This window comes from Rhinolophus sinicus, linkage group LG05 (genome assembly GCF_036562045.2).
Source record: "Rhinolophus sinicus isolate RSC01 linkage group LG05, ASM3656204v1, whole genome shotgun sequence".
Lineage (NCBI taxonomy): Eukaryota > Metazoa > Chordata > Mammalia > Chiroptera > Rhinolophidae > Rhinolophus > Rhinolophus sinicus.
In genome coordinates this window covers 157,844,130-157,859,664 of record NC_133755.1, presented here as the reverse complement: position 1 = coordinate 157,859,664, position 15,535 = coordinate 157,844,130, and positions in this window count along the sequence as shown.

The window sequence follows — 15,535 nt, the reverse complement described above, 5'->3', positions numbered from 1 at the left end:
CATTTGATTTAACATAAGAAATGCTCACTGAACTATTCAAAGCTTCTTGGATAGTTACATGTAATCTAATCTGGAGATTTCTTCCAGTAGCATGGCGAACTGAGGCTGCCCGATAGGCCAGAGTTACTTCGTATATGCTAGGGACTAAGAGTGGGTCCTCTGAGAGTCAGGGGACCCCTCTATACTGTCATTGATGTGCACAAGAGGTATACTTGCTGTCTAAAGATATCTCCTTGCCTGTCTAGACCTCACGCTTGAACTTTCACCCATAGAGGATCATTCTTTGGGTTGAACTGATAGCAGCTTGAGATATGGGACCCTACGTTTCAAGCTCTGGTTTTTCAGAAGTCATGTGGAGGGCAGCCATAGGCATGGAGAAAGAATGGTACAAAACTGTATAAGGGCACGGGTTACCTCTAGGGCACTAGAAGCAAAAGGGCAGGAAAGTTCCAGAAAGGAGACAGAAAGGCCTGAGACAACCAGGTCCTCTTAATAGACTTGCCCACCAGTGACCCTGTGAATCTGTGTACTTTCAATTAGGTGTACTTACTTTAATTGGCTATAAAATGAGGCTACCTATATGGAAGGAAAAACAAACTCAAACATTTTTAGTCAATTAAAATTTTCACCATATTGAAACAGGCCCTTTTATGGTTTCTTTTAAAAACTTTTGCAGTATTTCAGAGCTACATCTCAGAGTCACTTATGTGGCAATGTAACTTTCATGTTAAAAGCTATTAGATACCAAAAATATATCTTTTATTATTTTTTATTGAGCTGTCATTCACAAGCCATAAAATTCACCCTTTTAAATTATTAAAATCAGTAGTTTTTAGTAGTCACAACGTTGTACAACCATCCCCACTGTCTAATTTCAGAAAATTTTTATTATGCCAAAAAGATATTCTATTATCCATTAGCCTTCACTCCCCATTCTCAATCTTCTCTCAGCCTCTGGAAACCACTAGTTTGCTTTTTATTTTTATGGATTTACCTATTCTGAACATTAAGTATAAAGTAAAAATCATACAATATGTGGCCTTTTGTGTCAGACTTCTTTCACGTAAAATAATGTTTTCAAGGTTTATTCATGTTGTGGTATCAAGCAGTACTTCATTTTTTGTGCTGCATAGTATTCCAATGTACCGTAATTTTTATCCATTCATCAGTTGTAAATTTGGGTTGTTTCCACATTTTGGCTATCATGAGTAATGCTGCTATTAGTAGTCAAATGAGTTTGTGTAGATATATATTTTTCAATTCTTCTGGATATATGCCTAGGAGTAGAATTGCTGGGTTATGAGTGTATCTTTTTACATCTTTTAAATCTTTTAAAAAAAAAATGGTATTTCAAAGGTTAGCCTGAATCTTGGGTTTCCACACTCCACCAAAAAGTCATATGGTCTGTGTACGGAATTTAACTGATCTAGTCTCTCCTTCTCCTCTTGGCTACCAAAATATCCTATAACCCATAGAATCCATTGGTTGTTGAAACAGGTATTAGCAGATAAAATTAACTGTGGTGATTTTCTCAGCTTACTCACTATGGAGCACTTCCTAAAACAAAATGTGTACTTAAGACTCCTTCCTTCCAAAAAGTAATATAAAGTAATAACATCTGAAACGTTCAAAGTGGAAACATGACAATGTGCTGTGGTTTGGCTATTTATGAATCTCCTCCTGGAACTATAAGCCCATAAAGATTAAAATTACACAATGACCTAGAAGATGAGCATAGCAACTTAGCAGGCATGGGTGAATACTCTTTTCCCCCCAAAACCCTTCATCCCTTCTGATAAGAATCAAGAATGGGGAAACACATAAACCATAATATTAGTTAATAAGATGTGCATCCCATTTTTTATCCATGTAGACAGCTGACCTGGCTTCACACCAACTAGTCGAAAGTGAAAAATTCAGTCACATGGGTCATTTAGCATCAGGTCACTTAAAAATAATAACTCAGTGTTACTGTTCATAGATTTCTCTCCCCTCAAGTTTAGCTTGCTTGTAGGCATAGCTATGATTTGAAGAACAGAATGTGTACTACGAAATGTGCTACATTGATAAGGTATGCCGTGAAAAAAGAGGCAGGATATCCATAGGGTGCCAAAAAAATGTATACATATTTTAAGAAAGGAAAACTGTATTAAAATTGTAATACGCAATATATACCAATCACAAAAGTTGAATACAAGTCATGTTTGACTTCTGCAATTATAAGAGGTGCTCAAAGTGGTTACCATCAGCGTCCAGCCACTTCTGATTATGGTGAACTACTGCTTGAGCAACGTTGACCAAAGTGTCCACTTGTATACATTTTTGGGGCACCCTCTGTATTTTTGACTTTTTAATTTAACTGTTAGAATTAGCACTTCTTAATTTCCATGTGTGTCATGATAGCTTTGTTCCTGTAGATTTTGCAATACTTTCTCCCTGCTCCTTTCTTGTTTTCTTCATTTTTGACCCAAGAATTCCTGAATCACCTTGTCACCACTTGTGATTGTTTTCAAACTAATCTGTTTCATACCTATGTTTCAGGGATGTATCTATCAGCAGAAAAATTGTAAGTGTCAATAAAAATTGTCTCTCTAATTTACTATTGCATGTCTGAAATATACAGAAAGTGGGAGATCAGTACAAAAATAACCTGAAGCAGAAAGCTGAGGAGTGGGAAAGAGAGGAAATATACATAATAAGTAGTTTGTTGATTTTTCTCCCCCATACACTAACCCCCATGTCACTGCCTGCTCTGGGGTTTGTCTAGTGCCTGCAGTTGAAGCATTTCACCAGCGGAGTTCCAGGCCACTGACTCTCAAGGTTCATTCATGCTTGTCAGTGGTAATTCATGCAGCCAGCATGTTCCTTTCCTGGCAAGTCTTCTAAGAGATGAATGTTGTAGCTTCATTCTAATCATAAGGTTCCTTGGGAAAATTTCTTGGATGCTGTACAAATCACTCAAATCCAATCTTTCACTGGGGATAATGGAAATTTACAGGGCCCACAGTTATGATTTGTATTTGCGGTTCTTGTGATTCGTATTAACCATAAGCTTCCAAAGTGTCAGAAAGAGTTCACTTGCTTACACAAAGGCACCAAAGATAGTTAGGGTTTGTGCTGCTTACGGAGCTTTGCACATGTTACTCTGCGTAGCGGGGAAAAGAATAATGGTATAGCCTACATTTGTCTCAATTCAGCTTAGTAAGGTAATTACTAGGCATAGCACTGTTCTAGATGCAGAGGGAATTGAGAGAATAACCTGTTCTTGAGGAGCTCAAGAGATAAGCTATGACAGAACAAAAGAAACACAGACACATGCTGCAGTGACATAAAATGTGCATACAGATGCTTAGAAAATGAGCTAATCATTATGGGGAAATAATCTGAGTAGATTTAATGATGGAGTTAATTCTAATCAGACCACTGCAGGAACTAAACGATCTAGTTTGGCAAAGCAGAAAGAGAATACCTTTTGAGTTGTGGAGAAAGAGTGAAAGTAAAAGAATAGAAAGAAAAATGCCCTAGAAATGTTGTTTAAAATTTAAAACTCATCTATTCTACAAATCCCTTCCAGTTAAATGTGATCATGTGATCTAGTTATGGCCTACAAGTCAGCAGAATTCCGCTGGGTGCCAGAGTGAGAAAGCTTTGCTTATCTCAAAGCAAAGAGGCAGACACAGCCAGCACCAACCTTCTTCACCCTCATTCCTGCCTGGGAAGATAAGATGGGTGTGATGTTTGAAGCTGCAGCAGGATCTTCCAACATGAAGGAAAGGCCAGAAAATCTCGAGACACTGGACTCAACATCTTTGGGTCCTCTTCTTTGATGTGGGAAAAATAACTCCTCTTGGTTATAAGTCACACTTTCTATTATTTGTAGCTGAGTATACTCCCAATTGATATTCTTAGTGGGTATTTAGCCAGGAAGAAGTTGCCCATATTTTAGTTGTAATTGGTAAAACTAATTTTAAGATAAACAATGCACACGATTATGTCATGAAAGAATGATTGCTTCATATCTTGCAAGTTTACTCACTTAAACACACATATAGAGATCTATGTATATCCATTTCATAATTTGTAGCTAAAAGCAGATTTCCTGAGCTTTCAGCTACATTTAGTCCATTAGCCTCACTATCTCAGATGAGCACATCTAACACCCTCTGTACAACCATGAATTGAATAAGCCAGCTAGGATTTCAAGGGACAGATACATTTACAGTGTCATTCATTTTCCTTTTGTTTCTCTTCCAACTCTATGAAGTAATCTGTCTCCTCTGGCATTTTCTTTTTTCATATTCAGGAGATTATATCAACTCCAACATCTAATCTTTTTACAGTGCCTTCTCATATTTCATGAACTAAAGATGGTTTAAAAATTCCTAGTCCCTATGCCCTTCAAGAGTTGCTTTTTCACCAATTTCTATCACTGTCAGCAGAGGGATTGGGCAGGGTCAGGATAACCTATTTGGAAGGCTAGCAATTTTCCACAGACTAAAAATTGGAAGGGAACATTGGGGCTAAGGGATCCCATCACTGGCTGATCTAAATCTTCTGGGGCACTTGTTAAAAACTACAATATCTGAGATTCATCCCCAGAAATCCTGATCCAATAGATCAAGAATGAAGGCCAGGAATACTTTTCTTTTTTCAATCTCTCCAAATACTCAGCCAGGTTTGGGAACTACTAATCCAGTTAGTCCAGTGCTTCTCTAAATGTGCATGTGACAGAACTAGGGATCTCATTTTACTGCCGTTCCTATTTCAGTAGCTGTCTGGTTGGCCCAAGATTCTACTTTTCTAACAAGCTTCCGGTGACACTCACGGACCACACTTTGAGGAAGAAGAATCTAAGCCACCCACCCCTGACCTTTTGTACTACAGGTGAGACGACTGGGAAGGAGAGTGGTGGGCAAGGTCACACAGACATGCAGTGGCAGCATGAGGACCAGACCCCAGCTCCTCCAGGTGCCAGTCCAGTGCTCCTGTGCTCTGTTACACCAACTCCAGAAAAGAGCCATCTGCATCTGTCCATGAGACCTGTTGCTGTGGATGAGGATTGCAGAACATGAAGCCACTTCGGTTCACTCTCTTGTTTTATGATGGAACCTTTAAATAGTTTGTGATCTCATTCTCCACCTGTCTTAAACTTCTCTGTCCACCTCATATCCAGCCAGAGGTGGGCTGGTAAATGTTTAACTACCAGCTCTCTTGATGGGAGGTAGAAGGAAAAGAAGCCCTGAGGTGTAATGTTTTCTGATTTCTGTGGTGTAAATACTCTTAGCGTGGCCGATCTGAAGTTACTTACCTATAACTTCTTTTCTGTGTGACTAAACACAGAAAAGATGCCCACTACCAGCTCTCATGAACCAGCGGGACCCAGTTCTAGCTTTCCACACATCTAGCTCTCCTCTGACCCAGAGGAGCTGAGGCCACAGGCCAACACAGCAGCTGTGGTTCCAGCCAGGCTGCCAGGAGTTGGTACAGAAGGTCCTTGAATGACATTGCTTTGTTCAACATTATTTTATTATAACATCGATAAGATACCATAGAACCTTAACTCTTGTTTATATCAATTAGCCTATGGTAAAATTATTTTTGTTGTATGTTATTTTGCTGCTTGAAGTTGCAGAACCTATCGACAACGTTATGTAAGGACTTACTGTACCTTGCTAGGGGTTAGGGGAAGAAATAATTCTATTGTTTTCTAAATAAGTCAACCTCTGGTGTAACTAGTAAGGTGCATTGATTGTGTATTAACAATGAAAATGTCTTAAGAAAGCTAATAGCAAGAAGAGAGGCAAGATAGTGGGGAAAGCCTTGGCTTCTAAAAGCACTAAAACATTTAGAGACCGAAAACAAGCAAAAGAAATGAATTGATTAACCTGAAAGTGGACAAGCATATAGATAATGCTTTCATTAGTCAAAACGGAACCAAAAAAAACCACTGGATTCATTTTCAGTTCCGGTCAGCAGTATTGCTGGAGGGCTTCCTGTGTTCTTGCAGCCTAGGTCTTATTTTCATGTGATCTCATTGGAATTTGTTTTCTTTTTCCTGATGGAAACCACTGCTGCTAGGAGTCTCACTGGAGAAAACAAGACAAACAGTCCCCTATGCCAGTGCAGCAGTCACTGTACTTCATTTGCCACTGGTCACAGGGTAATTTATGGTTGTTGGTTTTTTTTTAAGTGAAGACTCTCTGTTAAAATATCTTCTTTATATTTATCAATTTATGCAGTATAAGAGTGAGACTCCACAGCCATCCAGAACAGATACCACTGTACTGAACAATAACTAGATCCATATACCAAAAAGTTTACGTTGTTCAGACATAAGTCATAAAAAATAGTGCAGACATAACATTGTTACTGTATCATTAAAAATACTTACAACTTGCATAAAATAATTATTTTCCCATGTCATTAATGAACAATGAAAGTAAGTGCAAAAAAAGAATAATACATAAGTACTTTCGACATAGAAGTTCAGCTATCATATATATTTCTATTAAAAATAGCCTTGTTTTCTTCCTCTTAAATTTCCATTCTTACCTGGTCGCACTCCCTAACAGATATCCCTTTTACTGATTAAAAAAAAATTTTTTTTTTAATTTATCCCTATGCTTCTCCTAAATGTTATCACCGCTCACTAACTCCCCTGGGGAAAAAGTATAATTTTTTTCCCATCACATATATTTACTAAGTGTTACTTACATAGGCTAAGAAACACTTGTGATAAGTTTGATTGGGTTTGTTTTATCAATCCTTCCAGTTCAGTGTGACAAACTGAAAAGCTTGTGACAAGAAGAAAACCCAGAGAAATTCTGCTTAAACTATGTTTAGCAAAACTAAACCAATAGTTTTAGAAGCAGAAGGTCGTTATGAAGTGACCATATCTATTCAAAACATACAAGCAAAACCTAACATGAATGAGTCCAAAGTTCTTCATTTAAGGATATCTGGACATTAAATTGCAAATTTCTTGAAGCTTTGTCTTCAGCTTACCTGGCAAGACCTATAGGTTTAATATGATACCCACAGAATGCCAGTTTAATTCAAGAGTGTATTTCAATAAATATTTATTGAGCACTTACTATATGCAAGATTCTGGGCAAAGCATTGCAGATATGACTATAGGGAATATAAAATAACCTTCTACTTTCTCTTTTTTTATATAATTATTTTTTTGGGGGGGAGAAAGGGAAACAGGACTTTATTGGGGAACAGTGTGTACTTCCAGGACTTTTTTTTTTTCCCAAGTCAAGTTGTTGTCCTTTCAATCTTAGTTGTGGAGGGTGCCATTCAGCTTCAAGTTGCTGTCCTTTCAGTCTTAGTTGCAGGTGGCGCAGCCCACCATCCCTTGTGGGAGTCGAACCATCAACCTTGTGGTTGAAAGGACACGCTCCAACAAACTGAGCCATCTGGGAGCTCAGTGGCAGCTCAGCTCAAGGTGCCATGTTGAATGAATCTTTAGTTGCAGGGGGCGCTGCCCACCATCCCTTGCAGGACTCGAGGAATCGAACTGGCAACCTTGTGGTTGAGAGCCTGCACTCCAACCAACTGAGAGCCCATGCTCCAACCAACTGAGCCATCCTGGAGGCAGCTCAGCTCAAGGTGCCATGTTCAATCTTAGTTGCAGGTGGCATCCCTTGCAGGACTCAAGGAGTTGAACCGGCAACCTTGTGGTTGAGAGCCCACTGGCCCATGTGGGAATTGAACAGGCAGCCTTCGGAGTTAGGAGCACGGAGCTCCAACCACCTGAGCCACCGGGCCGGCCCCTCTACTTTTTTTGAACATCAGCATTATACAAATAATTATTTTAATCTATGATTTAATTTTTCATCCCAGATAGGATAATCCAGTTGGTTTAGAATATGACTCTAATAAATATTGTCTCCATTATACATTCCTGACAATAACACCTTCTTAAATATTTTGATCACTAGAGAGAAAAGTGAGGGTTTAGGTTCAACAGAAACCCATCCTCTAAGTGACAATGCAGTCCTGAAGTCCCGAATAGAGGGCAGAACATTTTTGTCAGTCACACTCTTTGAACCAAATTTGTATCTAATAGATTTGTTATGAAGATCAAAATAGATGAAATGCATGGAGAATTTGTGAACTCAAAGCACCATACAGATGCAAAGTGAAATAATTATTATTATGGGTAGGCTTTTACATAAAGAAATTTACAAGGTCAACTCTTTTATTTTTAATTTATTTTTTTAATTTATTGGGGTGACAATTGTTAGTAAAATTACATAGATTTCAGGTGTACAATTCTGTATTACATCATCTATAAATCCCATTGTGTGTTCACCACCCAGAGTCAGTTCTCTACAAAGTCAACTTTTAAGGAGCTCATATTGTGTAAAAGCATATGTATCTTTCCCGCCAGAAAAAAATTGAAAATTGGTCAGTATCTGGCTTTTTATTTTCCCACAGTTAAGCTGAGTAAACTGTAACTTTCTTCCATGGGAAAGATTATATTTTGCCCTTTATTTCTGGAATCCTTTTGCTTCTCTCTATCATCTATCTATCTATCATCTATCTATCTATCTATCTATCTATCTATCTATCTATCTATCTATCTATCATCTGTTCTCTCTCTTTCTTTTTTTTAAGCATGTATCCTACCTACCTCAAAGAGCCTAATAAAAATTATTGTTATTGTTACTGTTGTTATTATTATTATTATCTTGACTTTTCCAGCTGTAGGAGACTGAACCTTGACTTATCTAGCTCTCTCTTCATGTTACAGATGAAGAGATGAGAGCCATATGAGGGAATGTCAGCCAGGGGAAGTGGCAAATATAAGTCAATAAGCCAAGATTCGTAAATCCTAATCAAGTATTTTCCTGGACCACTTGCCCCATGAGAAAAAATAAAACCAAGTTTTAAGGATTCCTGTTTGGGGCTCAGGGAAAGGAAAGTTACATTAAGTCAGAGTTGAGTAGGATAAAAATAATGTAAATTACGTATTGACTTAGAATGACCCTTTTAGAGAGAAAAATGTCAAAATAAATGAGTTCTGTATTTACCTTGAAATATCTAAATTGTTTTGTTGAAATACATACAGACGGTCCCTGACTCAGGATGGTTAGATTTACATTATTTCGACTTTACAATGGTGCAAAAGTGATATGCATTCAGTAGAAACCATACTTCAAATTTTGAATTTTGAGTGTGAGGGATATAAATGATAAACGTCTAACTATTGCTTTGTCTTGTGCACCTGAAACTAATAAAAAAAAAATTTTTTTTAATTTGAATTTTGATCTTTTCCTTCACTAGCAATTTGCAGTCTGATACTCTGTTGTGATGCTGGGCATTATAAAATAGGCTTCATATTGGGTGATTTTGCCCATTTGTAAGCGAATGTAAATATTCTGAGCATGTTTAAAGTAGGCTAGGCTAAGCTATTAGGTTCGGTAGGTTAGGTGTATTAACATGTTTTTGACTCATGATATTTTCAACTTATGATGGGTTTATTGGGATGTAACCCCATAAGTTGAGGAGCATCTGTAGTTCAATGCATGCATTATTAATTCATTCGGCTTTATAGAATCCAAAGCCAAATATTTCTTTACGCATTATTTTTTTCTCGATTACTTTTAACATATGGAGACATAATTATGGTGAAATGTTGAGGCCAGTCTATAAGATTTTCTGAGTCAAACCTAGAAAATGTCTTTATGTTCATCCACTGACTTCTAATTTCTGGTATTTTATTTTTCAGTTCTAAAATTTCCATTTGGTTCTTTTCTATAGTTGTTTCCCAAAATGTTCAGTTCTGTTTTTTAATTCCTTAAACATATTAAGTATAGTATTAAAAAAAGAAAAGTCTGATAGATGCATTATCTAGATGCATATAGGTCTGTTTCTATGGATTATTGTTTGTTTTTGGCCCTATGGTCTTGCTATATGCAGTTATTTTTGACTGGGTGCTGGACATTATATATGAAAATTTTTGGAAATAATTTTAAGCTCTTAATGATATTATTTTTCTCTAAGGATGGTTTCTTTTGCTTCTATCAAGTAGCTAGGGTTGAGACACTAGCTATCTGAAATCATTATGAATCCATTTATGGATTAAGATGGTTCAAAAATGAGGTTCAGTTTCTATGCAGGCTTATCTATTATTGGAATTGTCAATTATCTTAGAAGGAAAAGTAGTCCCCAATGCTAACTTCAATTCTCTGCCTTCTTTTCTCTTTCAATTTTTGTCCCACAATGCCTCACTGAATTGTTATCGCTCCAGAGTGAAATCAGAAAGTTTTAAAAAACTCTTCTGAATGCCCACAATTACATAAACTTAATTTAGTATGAAACACTACATGAATATATTTAATTTGATAGATTTTATGTGGTTTTCAAGACATCTTGAGCTACGTATTAATAATTCAAAAGGGTAATTTGGATAGGCCTTAGTTTACTTTTCCACATTATTCTCTGATAAGGTTTAACAATTTCATACCTGGCAAACCTGAGACAGTCCTTCATGAAATTTCAGAGCCTTTGAGTCTTTTTGAAGTGTCAATATTCACAAGAGATTTGTTGTCCTCTGTTAACTTGCTAACTTGATCCTCTTACCCAGACTCCCTCTCAATTGCAGTTCTGCTAAGGTTATGCTGAAATAACAAGAAAAGACTAACTCCCTGAGTACGTAAGAAAGCAATAACCACCAGCTTCAATTAATAACTTATTGATACACACAAGGTTTCATTCTAAAATGTAACAGCATTTTATGTACTAAACAGACGTCCTGCAGAAGAGTTGAAAGAGATTTCCAAGGCTTATATGACAACTTCGAAATAAGGCAAACATTTTTAACCTCACAGGAACGCAAAAATACAGAGGAAATAAAAGTTCTTGGGAGATCGATGTCAAAATTGGCAGTACCGGGTAGGCCTCTTGATTTTCACTTCAGAATTGTAACCATAGAAGAGTAGATCATTTTAAGTGAAATAAACAGTAAAATGACCACATTTTTTAAAAGTTTTTTCTCATTGTTTCAGTTACTTGGGAACCATAACTTGTCCACTTTTTGCAAACATGTGCAGAAACAGTATTTTTATTTTGTCTTTAATGCTAAACTGTACCTCCACGTAGCTACAACTGGAGATTAGTTCTCTCTTTAAATCCCCAGTTCCTACCACAGTGACTGGCAATTACATGAAGTAATTACATGAAGGATGCACATTTCCTTAAGTAAATATTCTATTTATTTTGATTGTAACTTGTAACATTTAGACAATCCTTGCAAAGTAATAAGAAAGCTCTTTTTGGAAGGTATAACCCTTATTTGTATTATTATTATTATTTTACCCATATCCTTTCCTTGTGATGGTATTGCTTCTGTAGCACTCTCTCTCCTCCCTCCTCCCTCCTCCCTGTACTTCCTCTCCCTCCCTGTTTTGGCAATCTGTTTACCTTAATTATAAGCTATCTAATATAGAAGGGGAATTATTTTAATACAGGATTATATTTAATGCCTTACTTTCATTCCAGAATTTGCAACAATGGCATACTTCTTAACAGAGGCAGCAACCACCACTTATGTTTCAATAGGGGGAACACTGGAGCCAAAGGGCAGCATTTAACATGTTCTAGGCCAATATGGAGAATATCCCCCAAATTCACGTCACAAACAATAGTATGGAATGCAGAGTGGACTCAGAACCTGGCCTGTTTGTCAGTATTTAAGTACCAGTCACACTTGCGGGTGTCAGAGGTCACTTCTTTGTTTGTAGCTAACAAGTGGAAGATGACTCTCGTGTCTTTACTTTTGATGTAAACAAAGTGTCATGGAGAGAGATGGAGACTCGGCTGATGGGTTCATAAGGAACTAACTCTCTCAGCCTCCTCCTCCTTCTCAGTGTGTGCACAGGCTGAGCTTTGTAAGGTGCCCAAGGACAGGGACGTACTTCACAGCGGGTGCAAACATTCAAGATGACAGCGTGACCTCAAATAGCTTAGGTGGCCAATCTAAATCCTACAGTCTGTCAAGCTGACCTTGTCCTTTCTTCAGGTGTTTACATGGGCTTGGAAAAGGAAATATTTCCATTGCATAAAACAAATTGCAAAAATAATGTAGTCAACCCCCACAGAATAACTACAATATTGCTTTTTTTTGGCTGTAGTTGAACAATTTCAGAGCAACATAAAATGTTGGCTAGGAATGAGACTAACAAATCTTAAATGTGAGCATTTTGGGTCTTTTACTTAATTAATTCCATTGAAAATCTTTGTCATGGGTGCTTTTCAGGTATGTCATTATATGTACGTTTGGAGATGACTTCCAAGAGAGAATAAGATAAAGAAAAGGAGCCTTTGAATTCACTTGTGACATTTTATATATACCTAAATTTTATAGATCTTATATGATCTTGTTTTATACTGGAAGAGGTTATTTTTGAAGGCACAGCTATTATTTATAATTAAGCCTGATTTTGTTTTCTTGAGAATTTCTCTTTAAAAATTGCCCTTTTTGGGGTGGCAGGTTAGCTCAGTTGGTTAGAGCGTGGTGCTAATAACACCAAGGTTGCCGGTTTGATCCCTGCGTGGACCACTGTGATCTGTGCCCTCCTTAAAAATTGCCCTTCTTTCAGACTCCGATCTACCCTAACACTTGTTATATTCCTAATAGAACAACAAAGGATTTTAAAGGCAAGATTGTTACTTCAGAATAAATTAATGCTCCCTGTGGCTTACCATTCCTCTGATAATTGGAGGGGCGTGTGAGATGCCTACTCATTCAGAAGGTTCTCCAGGGAGGTCTGTCATTCACAACTTCCTGGGCAGGCTGGAGCAGGATGCAAACGCTGTGACACAGGCTATGCAGGAAAGAATAACTAGGGTTAAACATGTATTGCCGGAATTTCAATCTCCTCAAACTGTCAAAACTTTCATAGAGAAGGGATTAAACCTAATTTTCAGCCGTCATTATAGTGGTGCTTGTTTTGTTTTTCAAAACAAGTCATTGTTGGTGCCTACTTCTGAGAAACATATAACTTACAGTAAATGTCCCAGGGGTGTAGTCACATGGCCCGCCCGCCTATGAATGAGGACAGGGGGTGTGTGTCTCCAGTATTTGCCACTGACTCACTGCAGTCCTGACATTCAGTGAGCAATCGGTGATGGATGACCAGGAAGATGACTGCATCCCATCATTGTTGTGGTTTTCAAAAACGAGTAAACAATGAAGACTTGTAGCTACAAACAAAATCAAAAATTTTTACATTTCTTTCCTTCTTGATGATGTGTATGTGTGGAAGTAACTGTACTCTTTATAAGGACACATGCACCAAATAATTCAAGTAGGTAGGGGTAGACTCAAAAGAGGTGTCCTTTTAAGATCTAAATAGGAGTAAGTAGTAGTTGCTAGATAAAGTTCATTGTCAAGGAAACCCAAGTGTGAAGCAAGTAAAAATCTTCTCACTGGTGGCTGTATATGACCCTTAGTTTGCTTACTTCAATTAAAGGAGGCTCCATGGCCTTCTCATCCCTTAGTCATGCTTCTTCAAATACAGTGTTTTTAATAACTTGTAGTTTTATATGATGTTCAAATGAGAACTATCAGAATAAAAATTATATCTGCAAAAATTATTTGGAATTCTTCTGCACACAGGATTTTTCTATTCTCTCCTATTTGTTTGTGTATTTATTTGTTTGTTTTGTTTTTAGATCAGTGCAGACATGTGGCTATTTATTGTATCCTTTGAGTCATAATCCAAGACTGCTTTATTCATTTTCTTGCTCAAATTGTTCCAGCTTTGGTCATTAAGAGCTTTTTCCATTGGCTCCTGGGTCCCTTTGTTTTCTTCCCATCTTTGTGGGGGTTTTGCTATTATTGTTGTTGTTGGTTTTGAGCACTTCCTTACTTTCTGGCACTCCAAGATGTCCCAGGCTCATTTGGTATGTTTCCTGCCCAGTCCTGAAATCAGCCATTTCTCCAAAGAGTCTGGTTCCTTTCATTGGAGAAAGACGTTAGAAACCAGTATTTCCTTGCTACTGAGATGTTGTTGCTTTTAGGCCCTCTCAGTTGACAAGCCAAAGACATGTTTGCGTGTACTAACCAGTATATGTACACATATCTATAAATATTTCTATATGTATTTATTTGTATCTATATTAAGCTAAACATAAACACACATATCCAATTTAATATCACATGGATCATTCTCATCCAGTACCACGTGGATCATTCTAGCCTTTCCCCTTTGCTTGTCTCTAACCTTCCACTCCCAAAAGTGAGAAATCTGGCTCCTAATGTCTGCCATCCATTGACTTACTGCCTATTGTTCAATTCCAGTCAGTACACATGTACAGTGGTTTCAAAATGAACCCCTGCTTCTTTGAGACTCAATTTTACCAACTGAGTGCAGTGCTTCTTATCTACAGTTCTTTGGTCTTTAGTATTATTGTCTCCATTCATTTCCAAAGGTAGTTACAGATCAGCAACCTTTCCCCCATCCTCATCAGTAAGATTATTTCATACATTTATAATAGGTTATTTTGTCATAGCCTGCCTTCCATCCTGGGATCCTCCGATCTCCTAAGTGATTTTTTTAATTTGCATACATTTAAAAAAAGATATAATGTTAGCACTTATTTGTCTCTTTTAACAACCCAGCCTGACTCGAAGGTCGGCTAACACGTTTGTTCATAAACCCTTTGAAAGTCAGCAGCAGGGACTATAATGATGCTTCTTGGACTTAAGACCAGAAATTTTTGCTGCATTTTTCAAGAAAATGATAAGTATCACAAAGAAAGAAGTAAAATGACTTTCAAAACTTAATAAAAATATGTTATTGTAAAGTTGACACCCTGTCATGGCTCTGGAATTCGTTTCCCTTCGCTAGCTTTCATTAGATACCTGCCTGGGTTTCGCTCTCGGTCCCTAGTCCATTTCTTCCTTACTTTGTCACCACATTGATTTTTGCCTTATCTCTTATTTTATCTCAGAATAAGACTACTCAACACCAAGTTGACCAAATACTAACCTTATTTATTTCCTTAAAATAAAATTTACGTTAAATATTTACATGTTAACATCTCTTAATTTTTTATTTATTTTTTTTACCGTAAGTGAGGAAAAATTCTGATTATTTTGGTCTTCTCTATATACAGCTATACCTCTGATCTTCTCTATCTACAGCTTGCATTAAATAACCCTCTTTTACCAGCATAGAATATTTTGGAAGCTATACCTTTGTTCTCAATAAAAGTACACTTTTACCCTCAAAAAAATTGCATACATTAAGTATCACTTTTTGTGCTGTGAAGTTCTAATCCCCACTCAAGGAGCTGGAACATAACTCCCCATCCCGTCAAGTATGAGTTACACACAGTGATTTCCTTCCAAAGAGTAACGTATAAAAGTGGTGGGGTGGAGAGTAACCCTGCAGTAGAGAAACCTGACAAACACTGCCTCAGCCAGGAGATCAAGGTTAACCTCACCAATCTGAAGTCGTATTGTTATCAATATGACAATGAGAGGACTTAGCTTGTGTAAATATTTAATATAAGCATT